This window comes from Phoca vitulina, unplaced genomic scaffold (genome assembly GCF_004348235.1).
Source record: "Phoca vitulina isolate PV1807 unplaced genomic scaffold, GSC_HSeal_1.0 scaffold36, whole genome shotgun sequence".
NCBI classification, from domain to species: Eukaryota; Metazoa; Chordata; class Mammalia; order Carnivora; family Phocidae; genus Phoca; species Phoca vitulina.
Window position 1 is genome coordinate 1,408,711 of NW_022589739.1, and position 19,226 is coordinate 1,427,936.

Genomic DNA, 19,226 nt, shown 5'->3' on the forward strand with positions numbered 1-19,226 from the left:
CATCTTTTCATGTGTCTGTTAGCCATCTGGATGTTTTCTTTGGAAAGATGTCTATTCATATCTTCTGCCCATTTCTTAACTGGATTATTTGTTTTTTGGGTGTTGAGTTTGATAAGTTCTTTATAGATTTTGGATACTAACCCTTTATCAGATATGCCATTTGCAAATATCTTCTCTCATTCTGAAGGTTGCCTTTTAATTTTGATTGTTTCCTTCACCGTGCAGAAGCTTTTTATATTGATGAAATCCCAGTAGTTCATTTTTCCTTTTGTTTCCCTTGCCTCCAGAGACATGGATAGTAAGAAACTATAGCCGATGCCAAAGAGGTTGATGCCTGTGTTCTCCTCTAGGATTTTGATGGTTTTCTGTCTCACATTTAGGTCTTTCATCCATTTTGAATTTATTTTTGTGTATGGTATAAGAAAGTGGTCCAATTAGATTCTTCTGTATGTTGCTGTCCAGTTTTCCCAATACCATAGCTTCTAAAGATTTGTCTGGACTGAGCTAAAATCCACCACATTTTAATTCTCACCCACTAGTATTGTTCTTGCTTTTGGGAAGAAGAAAGATAAACTAACCTGTAATCAGCATTTACCATATTACACTCACTGTGCTAGATACTACCTCTTTGTTGGCTTGAAAATATTAAACTAGATACAATGGAATATTATTCAGCCATCAGAAAGGATGAATACCCACCATTTGCATCAACATAGGTGGAACTAGAGGGGATTATGCTAAGTGAAATAAGCCAAGCAGAGGAAGACAATTATCATATGGTTTCACTCATATGTGGAACATAAGCAATAGCATGGAGGACCATAGGGGAAGGGAGGGAAATCTGAAGGCGGAGAAATCAGAGAGGGAGACGAACCATGAGAGACTAAGGACCCTGGGAAACAAGCTGAGGGTTTCAGGGGGGAGGGGAGAAGGAGAGGGGGTAACAGGGTGATGGGTATTAAGGAGGGCATGTGTTGTGCACTGGGTGTTATATGTAATTAATGCATCACTGAACATTACATCAAAAACTAATGATGTACTATACAGTGGCTAACTGAACATAATAATAAAAGAATGTTGTAGGTCAAGCAGGAAAAATTAGCCATTTTATTAATTCTTGCCCCTTGAGTATAGTGTCTAACACTTTGTGACGAAATGGGAAGTATACATTTCTTGAGGAAAGTCACATGTATGACTGAGTTATAAGCTAAACTATCTAATTTTTTTCTTAGAACCTCATTTTTACTTGAAAGAATGGCCAAAAGACACACAGTGGTTATTCAGATAGCTGCTTGGCAGACATAGTCTCAAAAATAAACAAAGTGAACCAGCTGGCCATTTTAAGAAAAGCAACTGACATTGCTGTCAATAATAAAATTTGAGCTTTCAAGAGAAAATTAATAGTTTGGAAAACTTGTATCTACCATCATGAGCTTGATGACTTCCCAATAGTTAAAAACTTTTCTGATAAGATTGTTGATGATATTAACAAATGTGATTTTTAAAAAATTGAATAATCATATATGTCAATGCTTTGAAAATCTGTACAACTCAGTGAACTGATATTTCCAAATGAACCAATGCATGAGGCTACAAAATCGTGCAGGGGTAAAAGATGCATTTAATAAAGATCAGTGGGTTTTAGAAGTAACAGAATACAAAAAGTTCATTGATACTCAGTTTTCAGATTTCATATTGCAATTAACCTTTGAGAAACTATTACTTGTCAAGTTTTGATGTAAAAAAAGAATAGCTACAATTACCTGGAAAGGTGATTGAAACACTCTTCCTCTTTCCAACTTTGTATCTATGTGAAGATAGATATTTTCCACATACTTTCACCAAACCATCACAGTGGACTGAATGCAGTAGTACTTATGAGAGTCCAGTTGTCTTTATTAAACCAGGCATTTAAGAGATTTGCAAAAATACAAAACAATTCCAGCCTTCTAATTTTTTTTTATTTTGGCAAATATGCTTGTATTTTAAAAGTATGTTATTTATGTTACTATGAAATAGGCTTATCATCAAATGATTATTATTTAATAATTTATTTTATTTTAAATGAATAACTGATTTTTTCCCTCAGATTTAGTTTCTAATACAATAAATATTGATAAATGTGACCGTAACCCTTTGGGATTTTCAATAATTTTTAGAAATGTAAAGGAGTCTTAGACCAAAGAGTTTGAGAACCACTGGGATAGATGGTCTCTAAAGTTCATTCCAACTAACCATCTTTAGAGTATGCAACCATTCTAATGTAACATGGTTTCTGTAAGATTTCTTAGCCATTCTCTTCTGAATGCTTGTCAATGTCCCTTCTAAATTGTAGCTCTCAATACTGAAATCATATTGAAGATGTAGATTGAACAGCAAAGAATACATGAATAGGCTACTAGAAGTAGCGTTCAATAATAACTATCTTTGGAAATCTTTAAGAAAAGGGGAAATTCCTGTTTCTTTGAGGAAATAAGTCCTTGTTCCAGGAAAGCAGAGTGTTGAACTAGGTAGCATTTTAAGTTGTCCTCCTTGACACCTCAGAAATACTCTTACTTTTGCATTAGAAGATATAAATGTCAGTAACTAAACCCTCATTTTACATTCACTATTGTGATGTTCTTTATTAGCATTTGCATTGAAGAAAATTGGGCATTAGCTTGGTATCAGTTCCTTCGAAAGTTGAATTTTACATTTCACTTTTATAGTTAATTCAAATTCTATGTAATTTAGTATAATTAAGAAGAAAAGGAAAGATAAGAATTATGGAGTTCAAGAAATATGGCTTTAGCCTACAAATGCTATCTATAAACAGCAAAAGTGATAATAATAGTAAAGAAGTTTTTACATTTAAAAAAAAATGATGCAGTTTAGGGGAGAATAGCAGTTATAATGAAAAATAAAATCTCCAGGAAAACTTATTTGAATTGGCATATAGGATATTTTTTAATGCCTCCCAAATATTTATTTATTTATTTAAAATTTTATTTATTTATTTATTTAAGAGAGAGAGAGAGAGAGAGAGAGAGAGAGAAAGAAAGAGAGTGTACGCATTGGAGTGGGGGAAAAGGCAGGAGAAGGAGAAGCAGACTCCCTGCTAAGCAGGGAGCCCACCTTGGGGCTCTATCCCAGGACTCTGAGACTATGACCTGATCTGAAGGCAGATGCTTAACTGACTGAGCCACCCAGGAGCCCCCTCACTAATTTTTATTTTGATGTATGAAAGATCAGGCACTGATATCTTTTCAAGTTAGTTGAGAAAATAAATGCTTTAAAGGGAGTTGTTTTAACTTAGTGCCTCATTATGTATGACATTATTAAATCAATGATTCCGTATGTTAAAAAAAATTAATCTTTGACCTGAGTTTTAAATATGCAGTAGCTATAATTTAATGTAAAGATGAACAAAATTTTGTTACAGGTGTTTTTGGAAGCACTTCCGTACTTAAAAAAAGTACCTCAGAATCATTGTCTCTCAGGGTTGGAAGGTCATTTAATCCAACCACCCATTTGATGCTTGAAACTTCTTGCTAAATCAAATAATAATAATAATAATTAAAAAAGGATGGGAATAAAAAAAGAAATGGGTGTGGCTTAGAGACAGCTTTAAGCAAGATTTAAAAAATCTAGTTTGAAAGCTCTTAGAGTGTAATTATACAGGGAGGTGGCAGTGTTTTTATTTGCTATTTACTTTTGATCTATTACCTTTTTTTGGTAGAGTGAGACATGCTTTTGTGAAAATGTTTATGGTTTCTTGACTTGATGTCAAAAGACTTGTTTGAAGTTGCCTTGTAATTCAGAGGTTTTTCTTTTTGTAACTAGTGTTAGTATTTCGCTTTGGCTGCCAGAATAATAGCAAGTTAGTCTGGATTTAGGGGACTACTTTTGAATAGGTAATATACTGAATTTTAGAAATAGCTTTATTGTTTGTGTACAAATTAGACATGTTAAGTATAAAAAATCTAAATAACACCAACTTATAAGAATAAGAAAATAAAAATAAGCCTATATCTCACTCAATGTTAACATTTTTGCTAAATTGAACATTACTTTGTGAAACTTGCATGTGCACGTGTGTGTGTATGTACACATATTTGATTTTCTATAAATTGATTGGTTATTATACATGTAGTTTTCAAATTCAACAATACATTTTGGCCATCTTTTTATATCAATAAATATACATTTATATCAGAATTTTTAATGATTACAGAGTAGTGTTATATGTATGTATCATAATTTGCTTATCTGGTTAGTAGGTTATTTCCAATTTTTGGCTGTTATAAAAATGCTGTAATGAACATACATATTATTTATTTATATATAAGTTTTTGTGATTAGTTTCTTAGGATAATTTTTGGAAGTAGCATTGCAAATTCAAAGGATATTGACATTAAAAATTTTAACATTAACTCTCAAATTACCATTCAGAAAAGTTGTACCCAGTTTACAATCTCATCAATGGTATATGAAAGTGTTTTTTTCCCCACACCCTCACTAATACTAGTTTTTGTCCAGTTTATAAAATATTTTGCCAATATTTTAGGTGAAAATATTTTATTTATATTTCTTTGATTATTAGGTAGATTATACACATTTTTGTGTTATTGGACATTTGTATTTCTTCATTTGTACATTTCCTCTTTGTATTCTTTTTTTTTTTTTTTAAAGATTTTATTTATTTATTTGACAGAGAGAGAATGGGAGAGTGGAGAAGCAGGCTTGCCACTGAGCAGAGAGCCCGATGTGGGGCTCGATCCCAGGATCCTGGGATCATGACCTGAGCTGAAGGCAGATGCTTAACGACTGAGCCACCCAGGCGCCCCTATTCTTTTTTTTATATATATATTGAAGTGCTTGTAACAATGCACTTTTTATTTAATAAATTAAGGATGTACAAAAGATTTGACAGAGAATATGAACCATGTCACCGCCAAGGTCAGATGTAATAGTCTGTGGCCCAGGTTGAATTATTGATAGTTTTAAGAATCCTTGAGGGGAAAGACCATGACCTTTAAAAAAAAAGTTTATCTATCTACCTATCAATCAATTGAGATATAATTTACATATAATACTGTGTTAGTTTTAGGTTTACAACATAATGATTTTACTTATTTAAAAAAATGTTCATGTTCATATTGTCTGGTACAGTCTCTCACCCATGGTCATCATTTGCTGAATGAATGAATGAACACACAGAGTAATGGGACAGTCCATGGTGATTGGGTGTTCTGAGGATTCATTCTCCTAAACAGATTGTGATTTTCCAGAACAGATGGTAATTTGCTCTGGCATTTTCTTCTCTATCTTTTTAGGTTTGTGCTGCCCTCAAGACCAAAGTGGTCACTTTTATTTTGGAAATGGCCTAAACTTTCTAGGTCTTAAAGAAGTAACTTACTTCAAATTGTGTGTTAATTTTTGTGCGTTAATTCTTAACTCTTCTCCCATCATAAAATGTTACTTGTTTATTCCTAAATTGTCTGCAGGAGGAAATACCTTAAAGTCTTCTTTTTTATAACAATGAACTGTGTGATTTTAGAAGCTTATGTTTTTTATTTATTTTTATTTTTTTAATTAATTTATTTTTATTAACATATAATGTATTATTTGTTTCAGGGGCACAGGTCTGTGAATCATCAGTTTTACACAATTTGCAGTGCTCACCAACATACTCTCCCCAATGTCCATCACCCAGCCACCCCATCTCTCCCACCCCGCTCCACTCTAGCAACCCTGTTTGTTTCCTGAGATTGAGTCTCTTATGGTTTGTCTTCCTCTCTGGTTTTGTCTTGTTTCATTTTTTCCTCTTTTCCCCTATGATCCTCTGCCTTGTTTCTCAAATTCCACGTATCAGTGAGATCATATGATAATTGTCTTTCTCTGATTGACTTATTTCGCTTAGCATAATACCCTCTAGTTCCATCCATGTCGTTGCAAATGGCAAGATTTCATTTTTTGATAGCTGCATAATATTCCATTATGTATATATATATATACACCACATCTTCTTTATCCATTCATCTGTCGATGGACATCTAGGCTCTTTCCAGAGTTTGGCTATTGTGTGAAGCTTATGCTTTTTAAATTGTTTGTTCCGAAATTCACCAATAGTGTAAGACAGTTGATAATGAGATTCAGAGTTGCTTTTAACATATGTAGTAAGACTGCATTGATATGACAAATGAGAATTATTGACTTCATATTGATGTATATTAGAATATTATTTGCCCTGAATGTCTAGAATCTGATTTGTTCCAAATTTCAAGTATTTCCAGAATTAGAGATCTTAACTCCTAAAGAGTCCAATGATTGACAAAATGAGATATATGTCAGCCACAATATTTTTGGATGCATTTTATTTTATCCCCCATCATTTAAATGCAAATGAAGGAATGGGATATATTGTGTATTTTGCATAATTCCAATTCATGCCTTTAAAGGAATAGTTGCCAGAAAGACAAGGTGTGATTATTTTTATAATATGTAAGTATTGGATTCTCCCAGAGTTTATGCTTTTGGATATATAGCATTTTGCTATAGATTTAATTGTGGATAACTTCAAATTATAATTTACAACTCAGGACAGGATAAAATGTAAGAATAGCTTATATCAAAAAAAAAAAAAAGGGCGCCTGGGTGGCTCAGTTGGTTAAGCGACTGCCTTCGGCTCAGGTCATGATCCTGGAGTCCCTGGATCGAGTCCCGCATCGGGCTCCCTGCGGCAGGGAGCCTGCTTCTCCCTCTGACCCTCCCCCCTCTCATGTGCTCTCTCTCTCTCTCATTCTGTCTCAAATAAAAAAAAAAAAAAGAATAGCTTATATCAGAACAAGTATTCTTTGCTGGCTTTCAATAGTACACAGAGTGTGTCCACATAGTGTTATGTAGTGTCCCAGATAAAATTGTTCTCTTGGATCTGAAAACATCAGAAAGCTGTGAGGAAGAAAGGGTGTTATACCAAAAATAAATTCAGAGCTACCTTCCCTGGCTAGACTCTTCTGTACTTCTTGCATCCATGGAAGTAGGCATCATAGAATTGTTGGAAACTGGTGAAACTGGAGTGAAGTAGGCCCGAGGCACCATTCTTTACAAAGAGAAGGAGGTCTAGGGGCGCCTGGGTGGCTCAGTCATTAAGCCTTTGCCTTCGGCTCAGGTCATGATCCCAGAGTCCTGGGATCGAGCCCCACATCGGGCTCCCTGCTCCGTGGAAAGCCTGCTTCTCCTTCTCCCACTCCCCCTGCTTGTGTTTCCTCTCTCGCTGTATCTCTCTCTGTCAAATAAATAAATAAAATCTTCAAAAAAAAAAGAAGAGAGAAGGAGGTCTAGTGAAGAAACCTAATAGGTGTATTAACCATCAATACATAAAACTGTCCAAATGCCCAGGACTTTATTGTCTATAAATCCTGACTGGAGGGGTACCTGGGTGGCTCAGTCATTAAGCATCTGCCTTCAGCTCAGGTCATGATCCCAGGATCCTGGGATCGAGCCCCGCATCAGGCTCCCTGCTCAGTGGGAAGCCTGCTTCTCCCTCTCCCACTTCCCCTGCTTGTGTTCCCTCTCTCACTGTGTCTCTCTGTCAAATAAATAAATAAAATGTTTTTAAAAAAATTCCTGACTGGAAAATTATCTGGGCCACTTAGGCAAAAGCATATTATAGGAGCTGGGGAAGGGCTGAGTTAGATATTTATTTCATATCTCAATTTCAGATGCCTAATTCATTTGCGCTATGTAAATATAACGTTGGAAATAGTGTTTCCTACAAATGATGTTGATCAAGATTCATTTTTTCCAGAATGAATTTTATTTAAATCTAGTTAGCTAACTAGCCAGGTTAGTTAATTAACCTAGATGTTTACTAGCTATATTTAAAAAATGTGGATTGAATAAAACTAATCTCTAAGTCTAGGAAAGTTTCTGACCTAAATTAGGAACTCAAGCTCCATTATTATTTTAAGTTGAACACTACTCATAGCCATTCTCACATTTTGGAAAGAATATGGCCTTTGCAACAAAGTTTCTTTGTTTTCATGGAACTAAAAATGTGCTGTATTTAGACCAAACAATAAAAATAAACTACCAAACTACCTTCTAATGCATGGGGGTTCTGGAGAGAGGAAACCATAGATATTTAGAGGCATAAAGTGACTCATTGTGCTAGTTAAAACTTTTTACAAGGCTAGCTCTGTGTGTTTGAGTTGCATCTGTTACCTGTTCAGCCAGAACTAAAGTGTGTGCAAGCAAAAGAATTTTGGATTGAATTGTGCCTTATACAGAATGCATTGCATATAGCCTGAGTGTCTAAATGTGTTCCATACCTTCAACAGGACAAAAAGTGCATCTTTTCATTTTTATTCTACCTGTAAGATATTCCTGTTGGATATATCCAAGATATTTTCTGTGAAGTGCATTCATTTTAACTTGCAGACATAAATTAAACTTGTTTTTTAAATGTAACTTGTAAGCCTCTATTCCCTTAAAAATTGTTTTCTTCCTTTTGTTTTTACTTATTGATACTTTAAACACCTACTTTACTACTGACTTTTTTTTTTAAAAACCATAATGGACAGAGATGTATTCCTAGAGGTAGAAGAGTGGAATAATTGTCTCTTTTGGTTATTATTATCTTGGAAAAAGCTGTTAGAATAGATGGGGACAACTGCCTGAGTTAAAACTAGTATAATTTGTAGACATAATGTATATACTCCTTTAATAAAACATATAAATGCAATTTACTTATATTTTTAAATTTCATTTTCTGTCTAACTTTCAGGTCACTTTCATGAATTCAAAGGCAATTTACCAGTGATTTCTGGGTGCTGGGGCTGATTTTTTGTCCGTATTTGTAAGTATTGGTTTATTTATTACTTTTCTCATTGCATAATGAAATAGTTACAGTTTATAAACAAGTTCTTAGTTCCTTTTGTGTGTGAATTTTTATTATTTTTTCTGTTACTTTAAGTGTTATTAGGTTTTTGTAAGTGCTTTCTTAAGAGGACTATAGAAATAGTACCAGCTGGTGAAAAAAGCCCCAGTTTATTGTGATTTCCAGTGAAATAACACAATGGCGGGGCCCGTTACAATAAGCTGGAAGAATAAATATCTTACTTTTTGAAGATGGGGCTCAATTATAGGAATGAATTACCTTAAAGGGGCTAGTCTATATACACATGAATAATTTACCCTGGTAACTTCTTACAGTCTTCTGGTTGTCTGGACTTGAAAAGTACTATGTGCCTGTGCACATAGAAAAGACATGAGATGATACAGAATTCAAAGAGCTGTCAGCACATGAGGAGATTATGTACTAAGGAGCCAAAGGCTTATTTAGTGAATGTATAATGTGTATCCAAATGGGGGGTATTCCTGCTTTCTTCACCATCCCCAAAACACTATTAAATTTTAAATGATATTTGGGAGAACAAAGATACTTTTTTCTCAGAAAAGGCAAATTTCAAGAAAAAAATGGAATGAACTTGAATGATCAATTATAGTACTTTAAATTGATATATATTTATTAATATAGAAGTAGTTTAGAGTATGAGGCAGGTATTAAAAATGTCTGTGTACATATAAGGCCATATTTAAGTAACTTGAGTTTAAAATATATTTATATGTGTATATTGTTGGAATCTAAGGAGCTCATATACATTTCATAGCAACAAAGACAGAGGAAAATTGTCCTCTGTTAGTGTACTCCTACAAGGGAGTTTTAGAGGACATACTTCCAGGAAAAGTATTTAAAAAAACCCAACATTATAAATTCGAGTTTAAGTTATTCAGTATTTAAGCAGAGCACAGTGAATATTTATTTAAAACCAGCTTTATCTTTCTTTTAGTAGTAGCATTGATTGGGACAAGCATTTTGAATCAACTTAAAAAATAGATGTGAATGTTTAATATAGTTTAATACATTTTGTATATATTTAATGCTTTATGAATGAGTACATTATTTTTATGGAACTATCAATTCACATTTTATTATTTGAAGACTTAATTCTTATGTAAAACACAAAATATTAAACTGCATAGCTCCTTTGGATTAAATGTAAGCTTTTAATTTGTGCAAGGTATCATAGTGGGGATTAGGAGCTGAAGAAGATGGAGAAAGAAATGTAAAGTATCTTTGAAGGGCTCTCATGAAAAAGGATAATTCCAAGGAGTTGAGCTTATCCTATTAGAAATCTGAGTAAAAGGAAACAATTTTGAGTTGTTCAAATCTTATCTTAGTTGCTGTATCCTTTCTTTTACCTCCTTTCTCTCTTCTTTCATATCATTCAGTCATTTACTTTAGTAAGTTTTTAGGATGACTACATTTTTAAAATGACAAATACAAGATAATTACTGGCAATTCAACCAAGATGGCTTTTATTAAAGCATCAAAATATAGTTTACATTTCTCATTACCCAAAGGCCCTCTTTTCTGATTTCTTTACTCCTCCTTTGTGTTCCCCCTCCACCAGACATACATAGGCTAGCTTTGAATGGAGGGGATCCAATTAGCTGAGATTTTTTCTAGCGATCTAACAAAGAGGGAGACTAAAATTCGAAGAAGGGAATCTGTGGCTATAGTTTTCATGTGGCTATAGTTTTCATACGGTTATTTCTGGAGTTCAACATAAAAAAAAATAATCTTTTAGTCAGTTTTGTCTGATCACGTAGGCAGAAGTCATGCTAATCATTTAGGCCCAAGGTAATTGTTTTTCAGTCTTAAGAATTTCCATGTTAGTTTAGGGAATGGACTTTGTCGTTCCTAAATTTAGTGGTCTCAAGCTTTGTTAGGGCCATCTTCTAACTGTGGAACCTTCTTATTAAAGGACCATAGCAGGATTCTATGACTAAGATAAGTCAGATAAAATTAACATGGCATCCAGAATGCTTGAGTTCCCATTCCTTTCAATTATTGCAGAAACTGTCCACCACTTACACTGAATGATGAGGCAGCTAAAGCAATGGAAATATTTATCTAGTTTGGCCTAAGAACAAGCAAATAGGATCAGTGACAATGGCTTCTTTTAGGAACTTTAATTTCCATCCTGGAACTGCTTATTTGCTACATGATCTAAGGCAGAAAGTTATACCTCATGGCCATGGGAAGGTTTCTTAGTAAGGTGTGCAGAAGCCAGTCTGTGAGATAAGGAAGGTGGGATATTGTTTTGCACATCCATAATGAATGGGCCACACCAAGGGTGTGTGAGAACTGACTGGAATCTTACCTCCTCACATCAACTACCTGTGTCAGGAGAGGAAAACACTGTGAAGGAAAATGGTTATCTTCTCAGAAGCTGAAAGCATCTTATTCCATTTTTTTTCCTCTTTAAAAAATAAAACTACTCTTGTCTTTTTCAAAAGTAGGCATTGTATAAGAAGACCTTGTTTTGCATGTTAACATCTCACATTTAATTTTTTATCTCTAATTTAAAAATAATTATATAATTCTGACCATTCAATTTTACCAGGGCAATAAATTATTGGTTAAAAAAAAAAAAAAAGAAACAAAACAGAGGTAGGTCTTTAAATACCCTGCTTTTTCAGGTTACCCAGGCCTTTTAAATAATTTGATAATGAATTTACTTTTATAAAATTCTGCCTCTGTTCATGGTCTTGAATGACAACCTTTTCCCTGAAAAGATACAGAAGTATTTTATTCTCTGGCACAAGAAGTGATTATTGCTTAGCCCCATGCTTGAGGCAATAATAAGAGTATCTTAATTTGGTATAACACTTGCTTTTACAGACATTAAATTGGCTGAGTTTTATAAAAACTGTTAGGTGAATAGGAATTATCCTTATCTTTGCAGAGTAGCAGGACTCAAATATAGGGATTCATGGTATAAATTCAGTGCTCTTTCCATAAAACCAAGCTATCCTGTCACAGAGAGAATTTTAGCTCTTTTTCTTTTGTTGTTTTTGATCACCATCTCAGTCTCCATTTGGTGGCTGTACAAATATTTTTGGAAAGTTGAGGTAGAGTAAGTCAGGGAGTAGATTGTAGAGTACCTTCTACCAATTCATTTCCTCATGTTCCTGGATCATTTGCTCCTCCCTGACATTTTCCTATCCCCCTATTCCAAAACTGCTATACGTCCTGCTTCAGCTGAAATTTTTTGAATTGCGTAGATTTTCAGGAAACAAACAAAAAATCACAAATTCATCTCTTTGTGGTATTTTAAAAGGAAAGAAATCTGTTTCAAACTGAGCATAACCCAGACCAAAGCTCCCTCAGTGAGAATGCCTGTGATTTTCAGGACAAGTAGGTCTAAGTGCATTATCTTTAAAAAATATTATTCTAGGCTAATCTTGACATAGAGCAGGTAAATAAAAAAGATGAGCTGTGAAAATCCACAAATAGGGCTTGAATGCCATTTTCCATGACAACGGGAGCTGCCCCATGAAAGCATTAATGCTGGGAATGTGAGGAATTTAAAATTGTGCCTTCTCAGTTTTACAGTTGTGTGCTCATGTTAATTAGAGATATACTGACATTTGAAGTATCTACATTAATACACACAGCTACTGTACATTTGTGAACTGTGGCCAGAAATCTACTTTAATTGAAAGCAGTTCACTAATCTGAGTGTGTATATCCATTACATTTGAAGCTTTTAAATTTTATATACTAGTGCCCTTAGATACTTGTTCTTTCTGCTCTCTTCACTTTCTGTTTCTAATTTATTTATACCTGAAAGGACAGCCTGGCCTATTTTAATCTCCTCGCGGTGTTTTGGAGCAATATTGATGGAATTTTGAGGAAAAAAATGTTTTTAATAGTGTCCTTTATTTGCTGTAGTTTGAATCTCTTTCTAAATTGTTGGTTTTTCTTGCAAACCTTTAAGATGGCCTGCCGCTGAAATAAGGTAGGATTTAGGTTTATGGAATTTGCTTCACTGGCTATATTTAAGCACTAAAAAGCTACTTTTCACAGTCACGCTATGGTTTTAGCCAGAAAAGCCCAGTATTAGAGACCTTGATGGGATGAACAGTGAAGAGGCATTCTATTTTTCCTAATATAGCTGGATTTATCCTTCCCTCTTGATGTCAAGCCATGTATCTTAATTTTTGATTTGCAAATATGTTCACAATAGCTGGATGACTTCTTGAGGTCATCTTTAGCCCTAGAGTTTTTGCTTTGTCTCTCTTACAAAAAGAAGATCTTCCATCTATTTTTTGCAAGCTTGTATTTCTTAAGAATTTGCCTGTCAGGATTTTTAACCTAATTGTTTTGTGCTTGTTGTCTAATGAAACTCCCACACTTACTTTTTGGACCAATCTCTGAGTATTACACAATGCCAGTTAGAAAGAAGCTTCCTTTTAGTAGAGCCAGAACAAACTGCTCTAAAAAGTTTGTAATACTCTGGACTTGTTTCATTAAACCGTTTTACTGGCACCATTAAACCACTGAGACCTGGGACCATTAAAACTTACTCAGTATTATTATTAGGTTGATGGCCTATTTTACCCTTTATTACTTTTATTCACTGTGCTAAGTTCCTCTGTTCTTTATTCTGTCATGTCGCTTACTCCATACTGTGCCATCACAGCACATTTGGTAATTCCAAGTTAATTGCTCAATTATCAGTGATAGTCATGAAGCACTTGAAACATGCGCAGTGGAAGATTTAAAAAATTTCAAAATAAGTTGGTGTGTCATAATCTCAAATGTGAAACATGCCAATATCTGCAGGCATAAAAATACACTGCCTGAGCTAGGCATTTCAGGGAAGGCAAAAATCTACTCTTAAAATCAGGGCTTTTGTCTGGCAGTGAAGTGTTTCATCTTTGCTAATTTCAAACAACATGTCTAAATTTGATCTTGGTTTACTTTTCAACTCTAAAAATTTGGTCGTGGTTATAAAAGAAAAGGGAAGGAAAACTATTGATTCTGTTTAAATGTTTTACCGGAACCTTATAATCATGATATTCACTGTTAAGTGGAATTTGATGTGAGGTAGATCCATGTTGGATATCAATCAGAGAAACTGACTTTAAGGATGCAAAGTGATCTCTTTATAATGTTTCTTCACTTATAAGGCAATCCTCTAATCAGAGGACAGCATTACAGTGAAGGTAGTATGTTGATGCTTTATTTCTACTGGGAAAAAACCCATGAGAACAATGACACTTTGGGGACTTATTCTGAATCTCATACAGTAATATTCTCAGAGGCCTTCAAGATAACTTACACATTATGGCAAAATAATTATTGTAACTCTTTTGGCAACTAGGCAAACTATCATTAAATTTTGCATTAGTATTCAGTTTAGGGTTTTCTCTAAACTAATACAGCGCCAACAGCTCTTTTTTAGATGCTATTATGGTTCTTTCACATTTTTATAGTACTGTAGTAAAGCTGAATTTACTGGCTACATTTGAAGGTGGAGTAGAGCAGCACAAGAGTCAACATTAAAGTGATTCAGTGCCCATTGGAGAAATTCTTCTTGAGATTGGAAACAATGTGGGGCTTGAGGGCAGTTTGCTAAGAGCAGCTAATAAATTTGAATATTTCCCCAAGAAGCTGTTTTCTGAACTTGTTTTTAACCAAGAAGATAGGCTTAATCATCTTCCAGTATTCTTATGTAACTTTCATTAATATTTAAAGGAATTAAATGTATATAGAGAAGGGGAAATAAAGCCATAATTTGAACTGGGTGGTGGTCTCAGATTAAGGTCGTGAGGGAATGTCAATAAATGCAGTAATTATGCACAGTTAACCATTATTTTATCATATAATGATCAATAATTATAATATATATGTAATATAGAACATATATATAATATATGTTATATAATGTCTATACTTCAGTTAACAGTTAAGCCACTGATTTGCTCAAGCATTTAGAAAGAAATAATTTAGTAGCGATTCAGTTTATAAAGATTGAATAATCAACAAAATCTAGTTCATTTTGTTGTATACTTGTCTCTACACATCACTCTCAGCATATAGTCTTATCTGAAGTACATATTTCATGTCATCTTGGAGTATGGATATAAATGCTTATCATTTCACCAAATTTTTACCAGCTCCAAACATGAAAATGTGAGTTAAATATTGCTAGTAAAGATAAAAATATTTTCTGCGTTCTCTCCCTTCCTCCTTCCCCCACCTCTCTCTCTGATATATATATATATAGCACCTACATATATCTTATTGGAGTATTTCAAAGATGCAAGGCAGTTATAGTGTAAAAAGATTAATTTCCAAAGCATCACCTTCCATAGATGACTGGCAAAAGAGACCGATCCTTAATGTTTAATCAGTCAAAAAAGTTTGTCCACATGATGTAATGGTTTTTATTATTATTATTTGCTTAGCACTAAGGGCTTGGCACAGTGCTTATAAGAGAAGAAAAGATGGTTTCTAACCTAAGGGCTTAAAACTTGATATGTTGCTAGAGAGTTTATGTGGGTGGAGTTTTCTTTGGATACAAACTGTACTGGACTTAACTCTTTTCAGCTCATACAGTCTCATATAAACTTAAGTGAATGAGTTCATTAATAAAAGCAGATTTTCTATTTTTATTTCACCTTTGGGCTCTTTTATATCTTTGGAACATACAAGCACAACAAAAAGGTATATTTGACAGTTAATTATAATTTTTCCCTTTTTGACCCAGGCATAATAGATAATTAAGCAATAACATTATTGAAATCTAAGTCTGCACCCCCATAGCTGCCTACATTAGGTGGAATATAGGTTCTTTTTTTTTTTCCTGAAAGCTATGGCAGGCTGATAAGCCTATGGCTTGATTTTAGTTATTGCCACTAGTGTTCTTTTTTTTTTTTTTTTTTAAAGATTTTATTTATTTATTTGAGAGAGAGAGCACATGAGAGGGGGAGGGTCAGAGGGAGAAGCAGACTCCCTGCTGAGCAGGGAGCCCGATGCGGGACTTGATCCTGGGACTCCAGGATCATGACCTGAGCCGAAGGCAGTGGCTTAACCAACTGAGCCACCCAGGCGCCCTGCCACTAGTGTTCTGAGTTTCATTTAACAAAGTGCAGAATACAGATATATATATATATATATTCCTTCTATAAATATTATTTTCTTCCATGACTACATACATATAGCATCACCAGCTAGAATGGGTTATTTTGAGGTGAGATTGGTCACACATAATTTGATATTTGATATAGTAGGAAGTACATACTTAATGAATAGTTGACAGGCTTAAGGGATGGAAACATTCTGGGCTTTCTGGTAGTGGCCATTTGTAGAAGGCACTATTGATTTTGTGACTAGTTACAGGGAGTTTTTCCCTGGACTCGCAGTCATGGAACAGATAGGAATTGAAAGGCAATATCTGGGGGAAGGCTGACAAAGTAAGGCCTGAAAAATGTGGGTGTAAATAAGAGAGCTGAATATAAGAAAACTTTGAGCACCTGGAGCTTTTTGAGAAGATGTGGTTGAATAAATGGAAGAAATACCTGTCCCTCCAGTTTCACTGCAGTAATTGAACAGAGGAGACAAAAGGGAGAGAAATTAATGAAACAAGATTACTGAAATAGGAGATTTTTGTAAAATCATAAAATGGGTTTGAGGATTGTTATTTAAGATGTGGAAATACTTATTTGGATGACAGTAGTAACTTAAAAAGAGTTCTATCGTTTTCCCCTCTAATTTGTTTAATTTTATTGATTTCAATTCAGTTAATTTTAAGAACAGCTGTAGGAATTTAGGGAAATGGGTACCCCCTTGGTAGAAAAACCAATGACAATAATTTTGCTTTATTTGGGGAAAGATTGATATATATGAAAATAATCATATATGTATCACACTCTAAAATTTTATATGGGAGATCTTTAGAAATGTCTCATTGTAACTATTACCAAGAAACATCCTTGTATCTTCTAGAACAAAGAATCATGTGAATTAGGTTTCAAATATGTTATATGATGTTTTTAGTCTTAGAGGTTAGGAAGTTTTTTGGAATCACATTTCTGTAAAGTGACTTTTAATGTAATGAATATTTCCTTCCTTCCTTCCTTCCCTTTTGTCCTTTCTTTCTTTCATTTAGAGATAGTTTTCAATTAGCCTGTATGCTGCTTGCAAAGTTTTAAGACAGCACCTAATGCATGTCCATTAAATTGTATGCAGGGTCACCTTTTTGATTAAGGACTGAAGAATCCCTATTAAGTTTCTTATATGAACTAAGGGTACTCTTGTTCATTTTGTACAATCAAAGAGACTGGAAAACTGTTGGAATTAGTTTTACTGTTGTGAGGTGATAAAGTTAAGATAATGGGAAAGAAGTGATAATCTTTATTGATCTAGCAGCATACTAAACCTGAATTAGGATTTGTCAAATTTTAAGGTTTGTTGAATGTTTGCTTTCTAAGAACAAGATAGAGGATTAATCATGGTCAAAAAAGATAATTTTTAAGTTTTCAAAAGACTTCCTACAATGAAATATTCTATTCAGCCATATACTTACAACCTTGAAGGCAGTCCTTAGTTGTGTTTTTCAAGCAAGTCTTCCACATAGAATGAATTCGTCTCAGTTTTTGATGTTGGTTGTTTCTTGAGAATTAGTTTGACTGAGGGTTAAATATCCCATGTAACCAATAGGATAAAATTTATAAGTGATCTCAAGGATACTAAGCAGGAAATGAAACCCAGATATACCTGAAACAAAGTTGTGGATTGGTTAAGATTATGATTATATAGAAAACTGATAGAACAACAAGCTGTGCAGCAATCTGAACTGTTTAAGAGGGAACAGGCTGCCACTCTCCCACAACATTGCTGGCCAGACCAGCGCTCTAACACTTCCCAGTGTCTGTGGCAGGAGAGGAGTGGGTCTATATTTGGCACAGAGAAGTTAACAAAAAGCAGCTGTTGCTTGTGTTGAGCACCTGTATGTTTTGGGCATTGTGCAAGGCACTTTTATGTTGTTATTTTTAATCCTTCCAATAATCTTAAAAGATCGTTTCCTCCCGCTTCCAAGTCCCCAGTTATTTTCGCTAAATTCTGATTTATTTTTTGCTTTCAAAGCACTTTAAAATGATTAATAAATATCATACATTTGTATTTATTTAATGTCTATTTTCTTCACTAGATTAAAAGTTCTGTTGGGGCTGAGACTATGATTACTTTGTTCAAACCTGTATACCCAGTTTCTATCACGGTGCCTGACACAGTAATTTCCCAGTAGATATTTGTTGAATGCGTGAACAACTGAACAAAAAATAAAGATAAAGGAAGGAAGGAGGAAGGAATGTAAGGAAGAAAAAGGCAGAGGTGGGATTCAAACACAGTCCATTTGACTTCAGAACACATCTCTTTCCACTCTAGAACACCAGCAGGGGTTCATTTTATTTAGAATATTCTTTTTTTTTTTTTTTTTAATACCCAGCATGGAACCCAATGCGGGACTTGAACACATGACCCTGAGATTAAGACCTGAGCTGAGATCAAGAGTCAGACATTTAGCTGACTGAACCACCCAGGCACCCCTAGAATATCCTTGATTATGAACTTATCTGATAAAATTTTCATAGGTTCAGCTGTTGCAGAATATCTCAAATCTGTTTACATTGTAGTTTGAGAATTCTTACATCTTACTCTGAGCCTAAATGCCATGAAAAAGGCCTGTACTGTCTTTTTCTCATACTGTTGGAATATTGCAACCATTTTATGCTAATAGTTCTCTTCAGAAATATAAATTTCATGTTCTAGATTTTTGGGTTTCTGCTTCTCCTACACAAAGAGAGTGCATTACTCTTTCCTTCTCTGAGACTGTCCCTTAATTTAGATCCTTGTGCTGCTAAATTGACTTTCAGTAATAGGCAGAGTGACTTATGCCCTGCTGAGTTTTTTCCTGGAGGAGAGGTGTGCCACTCTGTTTAGAGAGAGCCCATGGGAGGAGCTGGGCTCACCCAAGGAGCTCTTATCCTGACAGGTGCTAGTTGCTGGAGCTTGGTTTGGTCATTGAGCAGTGAGCTCCTTCTCTTTACCTCATTTTTGCTGCTTGAATTTTTTCTTGTTATTAATAAGTATCACTGTCAAGAAGTTTTTTGTTTTAATATTGTTTTTTGAATAATGCTATTCACCATTTTCATTTCCTTCTATCTCTGGTTCCATCTTTTAAAATAGCCTTACTGTGTTTTTCCATTCTATTTCCCAGGAAGGGAGGTAACATAAACATATTGAGAGTAAACTCAAGGATTGCCCAATCTCATAGTGCCAAAAGGTGTCATTGTATCTAGGCTTTCAGAAATGCTATGTTTAGTCT

At 34.4% G+C, this 19,226-nt stretch overlaps 1 protein-coding gene across 9 annotated transcripts in view; it reads left to right on the top strand.

Moving 5' to 3' along the window:
* SOX6 (SRY-box transcription factor 6) overlaps positions 1-19,226 on the top strand; it is a 595,827-nt gene that overhangs the window by 96,028 nt on the left and 480,573 nt on the right. For all 9 annotated transcript variants that reach the window (XM_032426940.1, XM_032426941.1, XM_032426931.1 and 6 more), the window contains exon 2: positions 8,768-8,839. The gene's annotated coding sequence lies outside the window, so the exon portion shown is untranslated. The remainder of the gene's footprint in view (positions 1-8,767; positions 8,840-19,226) is intronic.